The sequence below is a fragment of the Pteronotus mesoamericanus genome, unplaced genomic scaffold (assembly GCF_021234165.1).
Source record: "Pteronotus mesoamericanus isolate MK-2021 breed Mesoamerican mustached bat unplaced genomic scaffold, CSHL_Meso_final scaffold_232, whole genome shotgun sequence".
Lineage (NCBI taxonomy): Eukaryota > Metazoa > Chordata > Mammalia > Chiroptera > Mormoopidae > Pteronotus > Pteronotus mesoamericanus.
In genome coordinates, this window is record NW_026555311.1 from 28,497,804 (window position 1) to 28,520,569 (window position 22,766).

Consider the following 22,766-nt stretch of genomic DNA (forward strand, 5'->3'; position numbering starts at 1 on the left):
AAAGCATGAAGATGTAGGAGGTACCCTTTGAGGGAAGTCTTGCCTCAATATCAAGAAGAAACTGGTGGGACATTTCAGGCAAAGAAAATGCCATTAGTAAAGGCTTGGGATTCAAGTGTGCAGATGTTCTAGAACCAGTTCATTCAGATTATCAGGTGTATGAAGGAGAGTAACAGGGCAGAAAGCTAAAAGGATTAGCAGGAATGGTGCTGTAAAGTTCTCAAAATAGTAAACCAAGAAGTCCGAATTTTATCCTTGAAACAGAAAACAGGGAAAACAGGCTTTTAAACAGCTAAGTGAGTCAATTACTGTGATTCAACCATTTTTAAAACACTAATCCTAGATTATAGACTAGGCTAGGGACACATTATCAGCAAGATATTCAATTAACAAATGGTTAAAATGGAGGATTTCTGGCCAAGATGGAGTAGTAGATACACTTTGCCTCCTCACACAACCAAAATAAGGACAACAACCAATTTAAAAACAAAAAATAACCAGAACTGAGAAAAAATCAAACTGTATAGAAGTCCAACAACCAAGGAGCTAAAGAAGAAATATTCATCCAGACAGTAGGAAGGACAGAGATGGGCAGCCAGGGCGGAGAGGACGCCCAGCAAGGTGCTGGATGGAGGACCGGGCGGTCCCACGTTTGCAGGTAAACCATGAGGAACAGCAGGGAAGTGAGACAGACCACACAATCCAGGGTTCCAGCCCAGGAAAAGAAAGCCTCAAAACCTCTGGAGGTAGAAACCTGTGGGGGTTGCAACAGCAGGAGAAACTCAGCCTCAAGGAGAATCCACTGGAGAGACCCATTGGGTCCTAGGATGTACACAAAAACACTCACCCAGGAATTAGCACCAGAAGGGTCCAATTTGCTTGTGGGTAGCAGGGAAAGTGACTGAGCACCAGCTGAGAGCCGAGCAAGAAGCATTGTTCCCTCTTGGACCCCTTCCCAACACACAGTGTCACAATGCAGTTATGGGGGTTGCCCGGCCCTGGTGAATACCTAAGGCTCTGTCTCTCTCAACATAACAGGAGCACTAAGACAAAGAAATATGGCCCAAATGAAAGAACAGATCGAAGCTCCAAAAATAGAACTAAGTGATGAACAAATAGCCAACCTACCAGATGCACAGTTCAAAACACTGGTAATCTGGATTCTCACTGAATTGATTGAGCATGGTCACAAAATGGAGAAAAAAGTGAAATAAAGAAAAATATACAGGGACCAACAGTAAAGGGAAGGAAACTGGGATTCATGTCAACGATTGGGAGCAGAAGAAAGAGATAAACATTCAACCAGAACAGAATGAAGAAACAAGAATTCAGAAAAATGAGGAGAGGCTTAGGAACCTCTGGGACAACTTCAAACGTTCCAACATCCAAATCATATGGGGGCCAGAAGGAGAAGAGGAAGAGCAAGGAATTGAAAACTTATTTGAACAAATAATGAAGGAGAACTTCCCCAATCTGGCCAAGGAAATAGACTTCCAGGAGATCCAGGAAGCTCTGTGAGTCCTAAAGAAGTTCGACCCAAGGAAGCACACAGCAAGGCACATCATAATTGCATTACCCAACATTAAAGGAGAGAATCTTAAAAACAGCAAGAGAAAAAGAGACAGTTACTGGCAAAGGAGTTCCCATAAGACTGTCAGCTGATTTCTCAAAAGAAAACTTGCAGGCAAGAAGGGGCTGGCAAGAAGTATTCAAAGTCATGAAAGGCAAGGACCTACATCCAAGATTACTCTATCCAGCAAAGCTCTCATGTAGAATGGAAGGGCAGTTAAAAAAGTATTTCCCAGATCAAGTCAAGTTAAAGGAGTTCATCATCACCAAGCCCTTATTATACAAAATGTTAAAGGGACTTACCAAGAAAAAGAAGATCAAAAACTATGAACAGTAAAATGACAACAAACTCACAACTATTAATTGAACCTAAAAAACAAAAACAAACTTAAGCAAACAGCTAGAACAGGAACAGAATCACAGAAATGGAGATCACATGAAGGGTTATCAGTGGGGAGGGGGAGGAAGGAGAATGGGAGAAAAGATACAGAGAATAAGAAGCATAAATGGTAGGTACAAAATAAACAGGAGGAGGTTAAGAATAGCATAGAAAATGGAGACGCCAAAGAACTTATATGCACGACACACAGACATGAACTAAGGAGCTGGGGGGATGCTGAGGGGAGGGCTGGTGCAGGGTGAAGGAGAATAAAGGGGTGAAAAAAATGGGACAACTGTAATAGCATAATCAATAAAATACATATTTTAAAAAATGGTTAAAAAGATCTTCAACATTTCCAAATGTGTTTGATCATTATCATGACCTGGAGAATGTCTTTTAAATATGGATCTTAAGCCGCACCCAAGATCAAATGAGTTAAAATCACCAAGGTGGGATTAGGGAATCTGCGTATGTGTTTGTATATACATGTGTGACATCGCATGGTGTGTGTGTGTATATGTGTGTGTGTGTGTGTGTGTGTGTGTGTATACAACTCTAGCTGATTCTGAAGATGAGCCTGGTTTGGAATCTTAAAAGAGATTCAATGGAGTTCAACTAAAATAGTATCAATGAGAATAAAAAGAGTATAGATTAAAGACACAATTCTAAATCAGAATCTTCAGGATTTTGTGAGGAGTGCAGCTGATGCAGGATGATCTTGTATGAGTCCCAGGAATTATAAGGGAGCTTCCTCTTGGGACTCAAAGTAAGACAAGAGGGGTCAGGCAATCAACATGATATCCCTAAGTAACCACCTAAATTCTAATGACATGTACTAAACTTATATTTTTATATAGAATAAACCTTGCCCTATGCTACTTCATTCACACTTTCATCCTTTCTTCTGCTTCTCTGCTCCAATTCCAAATTAGTGTCCTTACTAAGGCCCAAATCTTGTCACTGAAATATCTCCTTGGCTGTTAAAACTTGTTTCTTCCAAAGTCTGTCAATTTAAAAATATCTAAATTGGAATAATTATTTCGTCCTCAGTAAATTAGCTACTTACTATTCCCTGACTTATTCTTCCTATCACAGTCTCATTTGATTATTCCAAGCAGACAAGTCTATTCTCCTCCTTTGGCAAGCAGATGAGGAAAGTGGGATGGAAGTTTTATTATGAAAAAAAGTAAGTGCACTGTAGTGCATCCTTGAAAGCATTTCTGAGATAAAAGGACGGAACTTAGCCCAGGAAAGTCACAGTGTCAAGCTTAAATGCTTTTTCTGCCGGTGTGCTTTGGCGGGGGGTGGAGGGGGACACATAACCTGGAAAGCTGGTCAAGCAATTATATTACTGACAGAGAGTTTTATGAGACAATATCAGAGGGGAAGTGCAATGAGGCTATGTCAAACCACAGGCTGCACAAAAATATGGGATCATAGAAACAGGGACAAATAAAGTTGGCAATGAAGAGGGCATTAGTTTAATTGCTTAACCTTTCCTTTCGACTGCATCTGTAAGTGGAGCAAAATGTCCCCTCTGGTGTCCTGAAGGCACCTGGTGCTTAAATGGGAGAACAAGAACCCAGGAGGCAACGTCAGGCAGGAGAGAGAGCTGATCTCCCAGGGAGAAGTCAAGACTACTCAGTAACGGATGAAATAAAGTGTATAACCCCTCAGATGATGTATTTCAGCTTTCCACAGTGTCCAAAATGGTAGGTGGCAAAGCTCTGACCCCAAAAGAAAACAATTTGCACTGTTTGTGCTGGGGGGAGAATTCACACAAGAATGGTTTACTTTTGCTTCCTGCTTTGTAGGCACTGTTAGACATTATGGGGAATAGTCACATAGGAAAAGGAAAGCTGTGTTTCGTGGGCAGCTCAGCATAGTGGAGCCTTGGGGACCTAAAGGCTGTGAATTCTAATTCTGGGTCTGCTGCTAATTTCCCATGGGACCTTGACTTAATATTGTAAGCTTCAATTTCCTTCTTGGAAAAGATGGGCCTGAACCTCATCAATAAATGATTATGGAGCATGCATTTCATTCACATCCCCAGAGCAGCCTATTATATGGGGTTATTCTCAGGAGGAGCGAATTAAAATGTTTCTAAGTACAATTAAGCTACAAAAATTAACATGATGGTAGATACATGTTTTACTTAAATCTAAACTTAAGAGTGTCACTTTTCCCCCAAATAATCAAATATCAGGTGACATGAAATTGTTAAAGCTCTTTGAAGAAACATTATGCACTATTTAAATACAAGGCTTTGTCATTATTATTACAAAAAAAAATTTAATGTGTTAAATCCTGAAGGTGCATGTTGTTCCCATCCTCCAACTAAGACTATTATTTATTCTATATCTGTTTGTCAAGTACCTTTCTTGCTGGCATTAACTAGACACTAAGAATGCAAAAGGGAACTATAGCCAGATACAGAAGGGCAAACATTGCTTGATTCCACTTATAGAAGTATCTAAAATAGGCAAAAATCATAGTGACAGAAAGCAGATTAGAGGTTGCCAAGGGATGGAGGAGAAGGACCTATTGCTTAATGTGTACAGAGTTTCTGTTTCCAGTGACAAAAAGTTTTGGAAATGGATACATACATTGTGAATATATGTAATGCCACTAAATTTTTCTTACTGATTTGGGGGAGCAGGGAGAGACATCTATTTGTTATTCTACTTATTGATGCATTCATTTGTTGCTTCTTGTATGTGCCCTGACTGGGGATCGAACCTGCAGCCTTGGTGTATTGGGATGACACTCTAACCATATAAGCTACCCAGCCAGGACCAGAAATGCCACTAAATTGTACATTTAAAATGGTTAAAAAGGTGAACTCTGTTATGTATATTTTACCACAATAATACCAAAATAAATTGAAACAAAAAGGAGAACTGAACATGCTCTTTCTTCTTCTTAAAAAAGACAAGACCCTTACCTCCCAGTCAGAAAACTCCACTGGTATGGATCCTGTTGTTTTCTGCTCCCCAGGATGTTTTCTCAAGATTCTTTATCATTTTGCATTCTGACACTAAGAATATACTTGATTTGAGGTTATTTCTGGAATATGGAATATTATCAAACTTTCATTATCTTGGATGTTCACTGAAGCTCTCACCTCACAGTTGAGTAAATACTCTTCCCATGGGAAAGCCTGACAGATGAATTGTCTTGGCCCTGAGATGTATTTTCACATCAGAACTCAGACACATATGACAGTTTCCTCCTCTATGCTCCTCTTTTGAATAGCTTAGCATGACTCAACCCTTTACCACCTTCCCTCACTTCTGGATATTCTTTCCCAAGAAAAATTGCCATTAATAAAGACAATCTCCTCACAGGAGGAGAAGTAGCGTGCTGGCCTGGAAAACAGAGGCAGTTTAATTTGCAAGCAACACATTCAGGAAACGTGAATTCTGGTTCCTATTCTATTCCTAATTTAACCAGAAGACAAAAGCCTACCCCTCCAATTTATCTCTATGGAAAAGGAGAGATTATAACACCTCCTGAAAACCTCACTGCAATTTAATGAATGAACCCCTAAGGGAATACATTATGAAAAAGTTTTAGGCACAGCAAAATTATTTTAGTACTTCAGGAATTAAATCACTTTGGTTGGGATCCAAAACTAATTCAATTTATTCTATATTCTACTTAAAGTTATTAGTGTTAAAGTCAAGTTATTGAATTTAGGGCTTATTTGGCATAGTATTGGCTGACATGTTTGTTGTTTCATTCTAAGAATATATTTAGACTTATTTTTGGCAGCCTTGTAATTCACCCTAAACCTCATCTTCGCTTGCTCACCAAGTTTACTAATTTGCTATTCTTTAAATTCAGGCCTCACCCTAGGTCAGAGTGTTTAGCCTCATCTCTCATGACATTTTGAACAGGGTAATTGGAGTAATTCTTTGCTGTGAGGACCTGTATAGTAGGCTGTTTAGCAGGCTGTTTAGCTGCCTCCCTGGTCTTTACCCACTAGATGCTAGTAACACCCCTTCCCAAAAGTCGTGACAACGAAAATGTCTCCAGACATTACCAAATATCCAAATATTCCCTGTGGGGCAAAACTGCCACCACCACCCTGCCACTGCCTCTCACCCCCTGCCTCTAGCTCATTGAGAACTATAGCCATATAACTGACCCTGAATAACTACTTCTGACAACACCACCATTCATTCCCTTCACTGCACCTTAATGGCCAAAGTTTGTCTCACCTTCTGTCTTTCAGAACACCTCCCTGCTCTGAGGAACAGGGTAGTTCTTGTCCAAAAGTCACATCTATGTGTACAGCCCAAGCATAAGGTATTCTGAACAGTATCTAAAAAAGATTCAGTCCCTTAAAAGCCTCATTGTTCCTGAAAATATTTAGCTAGAAAAACTTAAATAGATTTTGAGGTTGGGCTTAGAGATGAGGTATAGAAAATCAAAACTGACCAGAAACCTTACCAAAATCCTTTTAGAAAACAAAAAGCAAGGTGTATAACCTTTTCAGAAACCATCACTCACTTCAAATTGTCTTAATCCAATTTCAGTGAGAATTAAGGAGGACGAAAATACTGCTTGTGTGTCAGATCCTATATCATAACCCTCCTGAACTTTTCTAGCAAAAATGGATTATTTTTATAAACCATTTTTGACTCTCTGTGGCAAACTTGTCTAATTTCAATATTACTGGAAACATTTTCCACATACTTTCTCCCTGACCCCAACACCAGCTTCATAAATCTCAGATGGTCCTTGAGAAACTACAATGTGATTTAAAATATTGGAAAACTTGAGATTTCAGGAAACTGATGTAACCTGTTTAATATTTACCCCTCACTTTCAGATCTCCCAGGCTGTCTAATGAGCTTTTCAGGGTGTTTCTTCCAATCAATTGCCAAAGTAAATATGGCTACATTGGAGAGAGGGAAAGAGGAGACAAATATTTCTATAATTCTGGGTGCTTTCTACCTCTGCCACCTGATTGGGCCTGCAAATGATGGGAAACATCTATTTGGGGGGAAATAAGGTAAATCTACTAGTTTTAAATAACTATATGACCTGAGGAAGTACAGCTTTTATATACAAAAAAATAAAGATTTTTGGATATAAAAAAATAAAGTCCATAAGTTCTTTTAATGAAAAAGTATCCATTGTACAGATCTTTCCAAAGAAAGATGTAAGCAGACAAAAGTCCAGGAGCTAAAATTTCAGTTCTTTGGTCTCAACTACCTATCACAAGGCATTAGTGAACAGGAGCTGAAACTGTGTGTTTAAGCCCAAACATGTATTGTTAAATGTGACATGCTCAATTTATCATTAGTTATGAAGTGAAAACGGATGAATACACATTCAATTTAGTTCAGCTGCTTTCTTCATTTATCACACTCTTTCATCATCCATCATCTTCCCCCACCCTTTTGATTTGAATAAATAACACACTTTCATAAGTGTAATCTAATTAATCATAATTGTAAGGTAATGTTCCCTTAATGAACCATACATCTGATTTTATAAAGTTTGTTGCAATTTTAATAAAATGTGTTCCAGATAGAATCTAAAAATGTTCTCTTTGAAGCCCAACCACCTAATCATTTCTTGGCCTAACTCATGTTTCTCAACTCTGCGTGGATGCATGAGCACACACACACAGCACTCACATACAAGCAAACTCTTCTTTCTAGGGTCAATGAAGATATAACAATACTTAGAGTCATTGAAGCATGTTGGCCTTCTATGGAACAACTGTTTTTGTAAATTGAAAAGTGTTCATTGTTTTATGAGATGAGATAGGAAGTGAATAAAATTAATTGCAGAGTAAAGAAAAAACTAATGAGGAATAAAAAGAATTCCTCTTCCATTATTATTATTATAAATATAAATTCAGACTTCAATGATAACTACAAAGACCAGGACAGAAATAGAAAGAAGAAATTATCTTTTGTGGATAGTGAATTATGGTATAAATCCCAGAATCATCACTAATATAACTCCAAAGAGAATCTCATGGGAGAGATGTTAGTCTAAAGCCAGTTGTAATCTCCTATTTTTCCTCATATTTGAGCAGGGGGAATGTGATGAGCCCCCAATCTGAATCTGCACTAGCTTTGGTATAGGTGGCAAACTGTCACAGAAGAAGCATTAAAAGCATTAAAACCATTTTTGTTCAAATCCCTTGCTTTAAAAATGCTGCAACTGAATCTTAACTCAACTTAACTTAACTCAACTTAACTCAAGAGGTTAAGGGACTTGCCCAGGGTCACAGAAGGAGGTGGCAAGAGAATTACAACTATGACACAACCCCATGGACTTGCATTCCAGTACCCATTCCCAGCTGACCTTGCATTCCCTTCCACATCACAGTAAATTCACAGGCTTCTTCCCTGTTTAATACCAGTTGTTTTCTTTTTTGTATGAAAAAAAAATTGGGCACATTTTAGGAAGAAAAATAGAAGCTCTTTAGAGCCTAGACCATAATATTAATATAAAGTAGCAATCTCGCAGCACTTTATAAGCCAAGTGTCACTCTGATGATGCTATCAGAGGGAACAAAACCCTTTCCCTGCATCTCTCATTGTCTTCTTGCAAAAGATGGGGCACGTTGTTTCAGGTGATAGTGTTGCCTCCAGACACAGGGCTTTGATTTCCTGCTGGGGAAAAGCTTTTCTTGACCAACTTCCTACACTTCACAGTCTTTTTCATGGGTACATGGTCTGCTTCTCCTCTGCAATCTTGTTAATGACACTAGCCCCATTGGCTCTAGCTCTCTCCTTATGTTCCTGACATTCTACCTCAGGGTCTTTCTTAAATGTCCTTCCTCCAGAGGACAGTGAGACAATGGCCAAACTAAAGAATCAATTAACACTAATATAAAGAATGAGGCCTATAGTCATTCCCTCATTGTATGGTTTAAGGGCTGAAACAATCTAATAGTCCTGACATCTACCTTGGCTAAATGCTTCTCTGTCCTAACTCTGATTATAAATTTCATTCATTATCTACTTTGGAACTGATCTCATTAGTGATTAATGCACAATAAATAATCACACACTCACAAACAAAAACACTTGAACATGGTTAATTTCTTTTTTAATGAAAAAAAAATGCTAGGGGAGATCCAAGATAGCAGAGGAATGAGTAGAAGTTACACTAACCTCCTCCCAGGACCAATCTGTAATTACAACTAAATTGTGGAGAAATCATCCAGGATAAACAACTGAAAAATAGTGAGAGAGAAGCCTTATAACCTTGGACAGACAGAAGAAACAGCTTCAACATGTGACTGGTGGGGAGTGCAGTAGAGACACAAAAGGGCTGGCTAGGTGCTCACGGGCAGCAGCTGATATGCTGGAGGGATATTTAAGTGACTAGCAGGGATCCCTCTGAGAAGTGTGAGGTCTAAACCCCAAGGTGGGATCGCCAGCCTAGAACACCAGAGCCCAAAAAGTGCACAGATAACATCCAGCTGTGAAAAGTGGGACGGTTACTCTCTGCCAGAGACAGATGGCTAGAAATGCAAAGAGTCGTTTAAGTTTCATTTGCAGCCACTTATCCATGGCTTTGGAAAGGGGTGGGAAGGGCAGAGTGGACTAGAGATGCTTGAGGAGAGACTGGGGACAGAGGTTTTGGGAAGAGAACTGAGAGAGTAGCCGCTAGGATCCCAGTGCTGGGTCATCCACCATTTAGTAGCCATGTTGCTCAGGCAGACCACTCCCATCTGAGTGGCAGCAGCCTAAGGGGAAAATGAAAGCCACAACCCCCGGAGTAACTCTGCTCTGGCCCTGTGGTGCTTAAGCCTGCCTGCTGAGTACAGAGTGTCTAGATTAACAACCAAAGGAGACAGTAAATCCCTGGTAGCCTTGAGCAGACTACCTAAGGCCAGACTGGGACACCATCTGACAACACCAGAGGTGAATCCAGAAGAAAAAATAGTGGTAAATGCTAGATGCTACTGAGACAAAATCCATCATGGTCTTCTTCATGATTTGTGATTTTTTCCTGCATAGCTGTTGTTGTTATTATTGCTGCTGTTGTTAAAGATTTTATTTATTTACTCCTAGAGAGGGGAAGGGAGGGAGAAAGAGAGGGAGAGAAATATCAACGTGTGGTTGCCTCCCACATGCGCCCCCCCACCCAACTGGGGACCTGGCCCTCAACCCAGGCATGTGCCATACACCAGGAATCAAACCAGCAACTCTTTGGTTCACAGGCCAGCACTCAATCCACTGAGCCACACCAGCCAGGACCCTGCATAGCTCTTTAACATTTACTTCACATCCTTCAAGTTTGTGCATATTAAGTCACTAGATTTTATATATAGTTTATTTCAATTCATATATTTTTCTCCTTCCTTGTCTTACCCCATATTACCTTCTTTTTTCCTCTTTTTATTTTCATTTTAAATTTTGTTTTCTCTCTTGTTACGACTTGTTTCCATTCTGCACTCTTACGATTTCTCCCCATCCAGCCTCTCAAAACCAATTTTCTTGTCAATAGTCATCTCACATTCTTTTCCCACTCTTAAAATACCCATGTTCTCCCTCCACTTTTAGCAATTTTTGCTCATTGGTTGTGGATAGGGTAGTTGTTTTTGCATTTTTTCAATTTCCTCTCTAGATATTGTATTACAAATCTCAAACTTTACCATTCCCTTCTCTAACTCTTTTTTTATCTCAAATTTTAATTTTTCCCTGTCTTAGCCCATATTTTTTTCCTCTTTCATCATGCCCTTTTTTTCTTTTTTTTTTCTTTTTGTCTCATATTTTAATTTTGCCCTGTTTTATCCCGGTTTTTGTTCCTCACTCTTAGTATTCCCTCTCCCTCTGTCATCTTAAAACCATATCCCTTTCCTCTAGATATCTCTTTAGCTTTTCATTCTTTCTTTTTTTCCTTCTTATTCCCACCCCACCTACATTAATTCTAGCTCATTTGTTGTAGATTGTGTTGTGGGGGATCTTTTTCTCTGATTTGCTTCCTATTTTTTATTATTTAATTACTATTGTTCTCCTTTTTCTCTATCTCAATTTATTTTATTGTATTATATTTAAATTTCTGTTTAAACCTAATACTATACACTTCCCTTCTCTTACTCCATTCCATCTTCTTCATTCCCTTTATTATTTATGATATAAATTTTACTCTAACTCTTTGCATTGCTCCAAATACCTACTCTTATATGTGCTCCTCCCTCTACCCTCTGAAAATCATTTTTCTTTCAGTAGGTCATCTCATATTTGCTCTCTTTTCTTATAATAGTCCTAATCTCTTTACATATTCATTAAGACTGGTTCATTTGCAGTTGATAGTAGGATTATGGGTGGGAGTTATTTCTGTGGGTGTGGATTTGTTTCCTGGGCTTTGTGGTTTTGTTCTGGCACCACCTGCACAACAGCATACAAGACATGTTGGGTGGAGTGACCCTATTTCAACCACCTGGTAGGAAGGACCAACCAAAGAAAGACCAAACAGCAATTAAAACCCAATTGCACCCAGGGGCCTACCATAAATGGCATAAAGAGGATCCCAGGAGCATCAAGTTAAGGAGATCCAGGACACTGCACCACTGAATCACACATATTTCCTACCACAGAAGTTCACACCACAAAGACAGGGACTCAAAGCAGATTAATTTAAGAAGCAAAGGCAAATGAGAAGAGTTTTCCCTAAAATGGGGAGACAAAGAAACAACCCCCAACTGAAAGAAAAGGAGGGATTCCCTAGAAACAGTGCTAAATGAAACAGAGGCAAGTAACCTATCAGATATTGAATTTAAAACAACGATTCTAAGGAAGCTCAATGAACTCAGTGAGAATTAACAAAAACTGTAGGGAAGCTACAAGGAACTTACTGCTAACTACATCAGCATGAAAAAGGACTGAGAAACTATCAATAAGATCCAGAAGGAAATGAAGAATACAATTTCTGAATTAAAGAACACAGTCGAAGGAATCAAAAGCAGGGAAGATAAAGCAGAAGATCAAATCAGCAAGCTGGATGACAAGATAGAAAAAAATTCCCAGAAAGAATGAGAAAATAAAAAAAGACTCAAAAAGAATGAAGAGGGATTAAGGGAGCTGCAGGACATGAAATGTAATAACATCCATATAATAGGGATACCAGAAAAAGAAGAAGAGGAGCAAGGGTTAGATAACCTGTTTGAGAAAGTAATGATAGAAAACTTCCCTAATCTGATGAGAGAAAAAGCCATACAAGTCCAAGAAGCACAGAGGGCCCCAATCAATATGAACCCAAAGAGGTCTACTTCAAGACACATCATAATAAAAATGGCAAAATTCAAAGACAAAGACAGAATCTTAAAGGAAGCAAGGGAGAAATAGCTTGTAACATACAAGGGAGCCCAGATAAGGCATCAGTTGATTACTCAACACAAATACAACAAGCCAGAAGGGAATGGCAGGAAATATGCCAAGTAATGAAAAACAAAGACCTGCAACCAAGACCGTTCTACCCAGAAAGGCTCTCAATTAAAATGGCAGATGAAATAAGGAGTTTCACAGACAAAAGAAGGCTAAAAGAATACACCGCCACCAAACCAGCACTGCAAAGTATGCTAAAGGAACTGCTTTATGAAGATGAAGAAAAAGAGTGAGGCAGAAGAAACAAAAGCACAAAGGGGAAAAATGGCAATGAATAAGTACCTATCAATACTAACCTTAAATGTAAATGGATTAAATGTTCCAATCAAAAGACATGGGGTAGCTGAATGGTTAAGAAAACATGACCCTCACATATGCTGCTTACAAGAGACCCGCCTCCAAACAAAAGACCTACACAGACTGAAAATAAAGTGTTGGAAAAAAATATTCCAAGCAAATGGTCAGGGAGAAAAAAGGTGGGGTAGCAATATTTATATCAGACAAAATTGACTTCAAAACAAAGGCCATAAAAAGAGGCACAGAAGGACACTTCATAATACTCAAAGGAAGAATCCATCAAGACATAAACATTTAATAAATACACACCCAACATAGGAGCACCCAAATATATAAGGAAAATCTTGGAGGACTTCAAGAAAGATATAGACAGCAACATGCTGATAGTAGGGAATTTTAACACCCCACTGTCAACAATGGATAGGTCTTCCAAACAAAATATCAGCAAAGATATTGTGGCACTGAACAATACGATATACTAGATAAAATTGACTTAACTTATATATACACAACCTTTCATCCCAAAGAAGCAAATGCACATACTTTTCAATGCACACGGATCATTTTTAAAGAAAGACCACATGATAAGACACAAAACAAGCCTCAACAAATTCAAGAAAATTGAAATCATATCAAGCATTTTCTTGGACCACAGGACCTAAACCCAGAAATGAGCCTCAAGGGAAAAACTAAAAAATATTCAAATTCATGGAGACTGAATAGCATGCTATTAAACAATAAATGGGTTAATAATAAGATCAAGGAAGAGATGAAAAAGTTTCTGGAAACAAATAAAAATAAACACACAATAGCCCAAAACTTCAGACACAGCAAAGGCAGTCCTAAGAGGGAAGTTCATAGCAATACAGACCTACCTAAGAAAGATAGAAACATATCAAAAAAAACAACCTAACCCTACAGCTATAAGAATTGGAGGAAAAAACAACAAACACAATGACGTAGAGACTAAAAGAACGATTTAAAGGATAAATAAACCCAGGAGATGCTTCTTTGAAAAGATAATCAACAAGCTTTTAACAAGGCTCATCAAGAAAAAAAGAGAGAGAACCAAAATAAATTAAAACAGAAATGCAAAAAGAGAAATTATGACTGAGACCACAAAAATACAAAGGATTGTAAGAAATTACTACAAACAACTGCATGCCGAGAAATTTGAAAACCTGGGTGAAATGAAAAAATTTCTAGAAACATATAGTCCTCCAAAACTGAATCAAGAAGCTGAAAGCCTGAACAGACCAATAACAGCTAGTGAAATTAGAAGAGTAATCAGAAAACTCCTGGCACAAAAAGCCCTGGACCCAGACAGTTTCGCAGTAGAATATTACAACACATTTAAGGAAGGGCTAACCCTGGTCCTTCTCAGACTATACCAAAAAATCCAAGAAGAGGGAAGACTCCCAAACTCTTTCTATAACACCAACATCAACCTAATCCCAAAACCAGATAAAAACACAAGAAAGAAAGAAAACTAGAGACCATTATTGCTGATGAACATAGATGCTAAAATCCTCAATAAAATATTGGCAAACCAGATCCAGCTATACACTAAAAAGATCATACACCATGATCAATTGGTATTCATCCCAGGGATGCAAGGATGTTGGTACAATGTTTGCGAATCAATAAATGTAATACATCACGTATACGAAAGGAAGGCAAAAATCACATGATCATATCAATAGATGTGGAAAAAACATTTGATAAGGTACAGCACCCATTTATTATAAAAACATTCAGCAAAGTGGGAATAGAGGGAACATACCTCAACATAATAAAGGCTATAAGTACAATTTACAATAGCCAAGTGCTGGAAGCAACCTAAGTGCCCATCAGTAAATGAGTGGATCAAAAAACCATGGTACATTTACACAATGAAATACTATGCATCAGAAAGAAAGAAAGAGCTACTGCCCTTCGTGACAGCATGGATGGAACTGGAGAGCATTATGCTAAGTGAAATAAGCCAGGGGGTAAAAGACAAAAACCATTTGATCTCACCTGTAAGTGGAACCTAACCAACAAAACAAACATTCAAGGAAAATATAACCAGAAACATTGAAAGAAAAAGAAAACCAACAGAATCAAGAGGGAAGGAGGGGGTGGGGGTGGGGAAAGGGAAGGAAAGGGTCAAGTCAAGAAACATGTATAAAGGATCCATGGACAAAGCCTAGGTAGGAAAGGACTGAGGGAAGAAGGTGGGGGAGGAGGGCAGGGGAAAGTGGTGGGGGGAAGGTGGACACAAAGGTATTTGAACAATAAATAAAAAAGAAAAGGAAAAAAATAAAGACCTTACACATTTTTTAAAATAATAATAATAATAATAAAGGCCATATATGAAAAACCTATGGCCAACATCATAGTCAATGGGCGAAAACTAAAAGCTTTCCCACTAACATCAGGAATAAAACAGGGTGTTGGATTTCAACACTTTTATTCAACACAGTATTAGAAGTTCTAGCCACAGTGATCAGGCAAGACAAAGAAATGAAAGGCCTCCAAATTGGAAAGGAGGAAGTTAAACTGTCATTGTTTGCAGATGACCTGATAGTATGCATAGAAAACCCTATACACTCCACCAAAAAGCTACTTGACCTCATAAGTGAATTTGGCAAAGCAGCGGGATACAAAGTCAATATCAGAAATCGAAGGCATTTTTGTATACCAACAACAAAATATCAGAAACAGAAATCAAGGAGAAAATCCCAGTAGCAATAGCAACAAGAAAAATGAAGTAACTAAGAGTAAGCCTAACCAAGGAAGTGAAATACCTATACTCAGAAAACTACACAACACTGGAGAAAGAAACCAAGGAAGATGCAAATAAATGGAAGCATATACCGTGCTCATGGATTGGAATAATTAACATCATCAAAATACCCATACTACCCAAAGCAGTCTATACATTCAATGCAATCTCTATTAAAATACCAATGACATATTTTACAGATATAGAACAAAATTTCAAAAATTTATATGGAACCATAAATGACCCTGAATACCCTCAGCCATTTTGAGAAAGAACAAAGTAGGAGGGATCACAATACCTGACATCAAACTATATTACAAGCCCACTGTAATTAAAACAGTCTGGTACTTGCATAAGAACAGACACATAGATCAGTGGAACAGAATAGAGAGCCCAGAAATAAACCCATGTCTCTATGGTCAATTAATATTGACAAAGGGGGCAGGAGCATAAAATGGAATAAGAAAAGCCTCTTCAACAAATGGTATTGGGAGATCTGGACAGCTACATGCAAAAAAATGAAACTAGATTAACTTATACTATACACTAAAATAAACTCAAGATGGATAAAAGACTTAAATATAAGTCATGACACCATAAAAGTCCTGTAGGAGAAAATAGGAAGAAAAATTTCAGATATTCCATGCAGCAATCTTTTCACTGATATGTCCCCTAGAGCACAGGATATAAAGGAAAGAATAAACAAATGGTACTATATCAAACTAAAAAGCTTCTGCATGGCTAAAGAAATCATCAGCAACATGAAAAAGGAACCAACCATGTGGTAAAACATATTTGTCTATGATACCTTGGTCAAAGGTTTCATCTCCAGAATATTTAAAGAACTCATATGATTCCTCACCAGGAAGACAAACAATCCAATTAAAAAATGGGCAAAGGACCTGAACAGACTCTTCTCCAAGGAGGACATAAACAGGGCCCAGAGACACATGAAAAGATGCTCAGCATCACTAGCCATGAGAGAGATGCAAATCAAGACCACAATGAGATAATCACTTCACACTGGTCAGAATAGCCATCACTAATAAATCAAAAAACAACAAGTGCTGACGAGGTTGTGGAGAAAAGAGAACCCTAGTACAGTGTTGGCGGGAATGCAAACTGGTGCAGCCGCTGTGGAAAACAGAATGGAATTTCTTCAAAAACATAAAAATGTAACTGCCTTTTGCCCTGGCAATTCCACTGCTGGGATTATACCCTAAGATTCCTGAAACACCAATTCAAAAGAACCTATACACCCTAATGTTCATAGTAGCACAATTTACAATAGCTACGTATCCATCAATAAATGAATGGACTAAGAAACTGTGGTACATTTACACAATGGAATACTATGCAGCAGAAAGAAAGAAGGAAATCCTACCCTTCATGACAGCATGGATGGAACTGGAGACTATTATGCTAAGTGAAATAAGCCAGGGGGTGAAAGACAAATACCACATGATCTCACCTATAAGTGGAACTTAATCAGTAAAACAAACAAGCAAGCCAAATAGAACCAGAGACTTGGAAATAAAGAACAAACTGACAGTGACCAGAAGGGAGGAGGGATGGGGGTAATGGGGGAAAGAAGGGGAAGGGGTAAGCAAAGGAACACGAATAGAGGACTCATGGGCATGGACAATAGAGGGGTGTGATTGAATGTGGGAGGTAGGGGGTGTGTAGGGCCAGGGAGAGTGATGAGGGGAAAATGGGAACAACTGTAATTGAACAACATTAAAAAAATGAAAAATAAAATCAAAATATATCTACCTTTAAAAAATGCTGATAACAAAATCCACTCTTATGTTGCTGGTAAAAATGTAAACTGGCAGTCATCAGGCAGAGCAAGAGGCAACATAGTCATACTCATCACAAGCTTTAAACTTTTGCAGACCTTTTAACAGAAAAATTCCAATTCCCAAAAGTTATTCTAAGTAATTACCAATGTATCGCTGAATGTTTTGAATATCTCTAAAACAAACTATTAGCAGCTATTTAAAAATGATATTGTAGAACATTAAAAGGTCTAAAGAAATATTCACAAAATATATTAGAGTAAAAGGCTGATTTAAAAAAACAGTATAATCTTGTTTTAAAATTTTTTGTGAACATATTCCTTGTACAAATAGATTGAATGAACATACACTGAGCCCTGACCTGTGTGGTTCAGTTGGTTGAGAGTCATCCCACAAGATGAAATGTTGTCGGTTCTATTCCTGGTCAGGGCACAAGCCTGGATTGTGTGTTTGGCACCTACCTGGTCAGGGCTTATACAAGAGGCAACTGATCAATGTTTCTCTCTCACTTTAATATTTCTCTCCCTCTTTTTCTCCCTTCCTTCCCCTCTCTCAAAAAATAAATAAATTCTTTAAAAAAACATACACTGAAATGTTAGCTTAACCATCTTCAAGTGTCAGAATTGTGGAAATTATAGTTCATTAATCAACTATGTGAGTTATAATCATCTGTTGAAATTCCCTCTTCTATGAAAGCAGGCCTTGACCTATCTTACTTACTGTTATATTCCCAGTGCTTTGCATGCACCCAGAGGGTCATAACAGTTTGACAGCTATCTTTTGAGTGAATGAAAGTGATTTTTATTTTCTTGTTTATCTTTACTTATATTTTCTCAATTTTCTATAGTGAAGGTGTATTCCTTTACAATGAGAAAACAAACAATAAGTGTACTTTTACTGTTGTTGTTGTTCCCAATGCCTGTTGCTTTTCCCTTCAAAAGCCTTAACTTTGGAATGCTGTCCTAGGAAGCACAGTGAGTATCCCAAGGAAACTAGTGAAAACTGGGAAGTCAGTGGAAATTAGATATATTTGCAAATCAGATATCAGCACTGATAAGCTTGCTTTTAGGTGTTTTTCTTTCATCAATACTTAATCGAACACATACTGTACGCCAATCATTCTAACCATACATGGGATGGAAAGAGGAGAGGAATAGAGTGAAGAACAGAGTAAAACACAGCCACCCCATCTCCAAGGAATTTACAAATTTGGGGGGGGGAAAAACCAAGCCAATAAGCATGTAATTCCATGTAAGACAGAATGAAATGTGATACAACAGAGCTATAAATTAAATGCCAAGAAAGAAGAGAAAGAGGGGATTAAATGCAATTGTGTGATGTGGAGGTCAGAGAAGGCTTCAAAGAAGGCTGACACCCTTAAAAGATCCATAGTTAAATTTTGATAAATGGAAAAGAGGGAGGTCTTTTCTACATTTAACCTTGAATTAGAATAAAACTAATTCCCGATAGCCTGGCATTTAATCACCGCAGAATCAAAAGGCCAAGCAGACTCACTAAACATTCAGGGACAGACTTTTTTCTAACTCAGAGGGCATGCAGCACCAACCACAAATTACAAATTTTGCCCCAGAGTTGGGTGTTTGACCAACCTACACCTGCCCAGCCTGCAGTGGAGTAGCAACAGGTTCTAGGCATTCAATTTATTTTTCAAAAGTATTTTTCACTACCCAATTAACATATTTTTATGTTCATGCTGTTCATCTCTCCCCACTAGAATGAAAGCTCCAAAAAGATAGAGAGTTTTGTCTACTTTGCTTACCACTATATCCTCTGTACCTAGAACAGTGTCTAGGATATAGCAGCCGTTCATTAAATATTTGCTAAATCAATGAATACCCTGTGGTGTGGTGTGGCACAAGCAAAGTGTGCTGCACTCTGGGGAAACACAATCAGTACATCACTACCACTCCTAGCTGAATCCAAGATACATGAATTCCTATACACAATGGAATACAAAGATTCAGAATCCAAGATGCATGACTCCTATAAGCATGTGTATTTGGATTGGTAGATTCAAGACACTTAGGAATGGAGTACTTTCAGAAGCTCCTAAGTTTTTTACCCTAGAAAAGACCCTGGAGAGCCTGTTTCACATCTCTCAGGAAGCCCATCAAATTCATTCATTTCCTCCTTAATTCCTCCATGCTTTCATTTAACAAGTATTTACTGATTTGGGTTCCGAATAAAGTGTTGTTATAACAAAGAATTTGTGTTTGTCCCAGGTTCCTGGGAGAGAGCTCCTAAACCCTTGGAAGTTCCCAGGTGTCTTTGTCATGTAGGTCCTTGTACCGCACCTGCATATGTACTAGGAGATGACTCAGGATGGGGCTGGGTCAGGCCAGAAAGACCAACCATGTGACTAGAGGTTTAGGGCTTTGTGATAGGTGATTAAGCCCAACTTCCACAGAGGAAAGGGTTAGAGACTGAGTTCAAATACATGGAACTCCAATAAAAACTCTGAACCCTAAAGCTTGTGTGAGCTTCCTGGTTGATGGATACACCAATGTGCTAGGAGGATGATGTGTCCTGATTCCACGTGCTAAGGATATGGAAGCTCTGTGTTTAAAACCCGCCAAGGCCTCACCCTGTGCATATCCTTCACAATAAAACCAAAATAAGTATAGCATTTTCCTGAGTTCTATGAGTTATTCTAGGGAATTATCAAAACTGAAGGGGTCATGGGAACTCCCAAATTTATAGTGAGTTTGTCAGAAGTGCAGGTGGTCTGGAGACACCCAGTGTTGTATCTGCATTCTTAAGTGAATGTTGTTTGCTGCATACTGTGTCCTCAACCTTTTAACTTCTAACCTAACTCAGACTTAAAGGGCTTCAAGTACTTCCTCTTTATCACCAGTGGAATCCCAGGATAAAAGTAGAACATGATCTGCGAACCAAAGGGCTGCTTGTTTGATTCCCAACCAGGGCACATGTCTGGGTTGCAGGCCAGGGCCCCCACCCCAGTAGGGAGTGCACAAGATGCAACCACACATTGACATTTCTCTCCCTTTCTTTCTCCCTCTCTTCCCCTCTGTCTAAAAATAAATAAAATATTTTTAAAATAAATAAAATAAAAATAGAACATGGTAATGAATCAGTTGCATTACAAAGTATGAGGTTTCCAGTCAAGATGGCAGTGCAGGCAGACATGGCTCGCCTCTTCACACAACCACATCAAAAATATAACTAAAATATAGAGCAGCCATCACTCAGGAACATCAGAAATTGAGTTGAATGGAAGTCTGACAACTAGGGAATTGAAGAAACTACATCCATCCAGACTGGTAATAGGGACACAAACGTGGAACAACCTGGCCCTGCACCCATGTGAATAGAAGTTCTGGAGGGATATCTCAGGGGCAAGGAGTCCCAGGTGCACACCAGGCATACCTGCCCAGGATCCCAATGCAAGGAAGATAAGTCCCCACAACTTCTGGCTGTAAAAACCAGTGAGGATTGAGTCAGTGGAGGAGACTGCTGGAACCATAAGCAGTTCCTCTTGGTAAACCCACATAGATTCACCTACTCAGACTCTCTCTCTGAGCTCCAGCACCAGGGTGGCATCTTGAAGGGCACCAAAGGTATACAGGGAAAGACTGAAGTGTCTGGCATCAGGGCGAGCAGAAGCCATTGTCCCTTTGCTGAGCCTTCCCCCAACTGAGCCAGTAGGCTGATGCCATATCTGCAACTCCATCAACCTGTCTAACACTGTGTGACCCACCCTGAAGATACATGGAGGCTCTACCCCACCCAACTTACTGGAGCACCCAAGATGCTTTTCGAAAAATGGCTGGTCTTGGCTCCTAAATCCCATCAAAAAAGCAACAGCTGGCTTCAGTGAGTCCTAGAGGCAGCCAGGTTAGGGTCACAACTTAGCTTCACTTGGGAATCTCCAAACCAAGAACAAAGAGTAGCCATCTCAGATTGCTTTACAGCTCAGTCAGGGTGCCCTGGGCAAACCACAGGTGAGGGCTGACCTTGGCCTGTACCACCTGGGAAACTCCAGAGCCTGCACACTCAGTGGACAGCTACAGACCATGTTGGAGCATCACCACCCTGCCCCTGTACAGCTCATCCTCCATGGAGGGTGGAGGTTTGTGGTGGCTGGTCACAGCCAGCCCCTGCAGCTGACTAGCCTGGGTAAATTCCTCCCACTGATCTTCCAACAGCAACCAAGGCTCAACTATAAGAGGAGGGTGTACTCAGCCCTCACAAAGAGTGCACCTCGAGTACCCAGTTTGGGTGATCGAGGAGGCTGTGCCACTGAACCCTACAGGACACCTACTACATTAGACCACACTACCAAGACAGGGAGTCAAAGCAGCTCTACCTAATATATAAAAACAAACACAATGGGGCTGCCAAAATGAAGAGACAAAGAAACATGACCCAAATTAAAAAAACAGATCAAAACTCCAGAAAAAGAGCTAAACAAAATGGAGATAAGCAATCCATCAGATGCAGAGTTCAATGTACTGGTTATAAGGATGCTCAAGGAACTTATTGAGGACCTCAGCAGCATAAAAAAAGACCCAGTCAGAAATGAAGGATACACTAATTGAAATAAAAAACAACTTATAGGGAAACAACAGTAGAATGGATGAAGCCGAGAATCAAATGAATGATTTGGGACATAAGGAACCAAAAGATAGCCATGCAAAACAACAAAAATAAAAAAGAATCCCCTCAAATGGGGATGGTATAAACAGCCTCTAGGACAACTTAAGAGGTCCAACATTCACCTTATGTGGGTGCCAGAAGGAACAGAGAAAGAGCGAGAAATTGGAAATCTATCTGAAAAAATAATGAAAGAAAACTTCATTAATTTGGTGAAGGAAACAGACATGCAAGTCCAAGAAGCACAGAGTCCCAAAATAAGATGGGCTCAAAGATGGCCACTCCAAGACACATCATTATTAAAAGGCCAAAGGTTAAAGATAAACTCTTAAAAGCAAGAGAAAAGAAGTTAGTTACCAGAAGGATGCCAGGTGGGAGAGGGGAAGAGGAGAATGGGTGAAGAGGTGAGGGGCTTAAAAAGTACAAATAGGTAGTTAGAGAATAGCCATGGGAATGTAAAGTACAGTATATGGAAGGGAGTAGCCAAAGAATTTATATGCATGACCCATGGACAGTAACAATGTGGGTCATTGCCTGAGGGAATAGGGGGTGCTGGGAGGAGGGGGCATGGGGGAAAAGTCGGGGCAACTGTAATAGTATAACCAATAAAATATAATTTTTTAAAAAAAGTATGAAGACATCCCCTGGTAGAAGCATGCTTCCCCCTCCTGGCACCACTATGGCACCAAGAAGGCACTCCAAGTTAACCAAAGGCCAACAACCCATGATTTGGCTGCAGCCTGTAGCTCCAACATTCCTATGCATGTATGTGTGCACATATGTGCATGCATGTGTTTCATGAATAATAGTTTTATATATATAATTTCCTGCAGAAGAATTAGTTTTTGGAATACTTGGGGAAATTCCAGAAACAGGTTTTCTCATTTCTAACTGAAACATTTCTTCCACCCAATTTCTTCAAGTACTCTCTTCTAAGTAGAAAATTAAAA

General features: G+C 39.1%; 1 pseudogene; it reads left to right on the forward strand.

The window, feature by feature from the left end:
* The first annotated feature begins 628 nt into the window (after positions 1 to 628).
* LOC129085399 (polymerase delta-interacting protein 3-like) overlaps positions 629 to 22,766 on the forward strand; it is a 36,973-nt pseudogene continuing 14,835 nt past the window's right edge.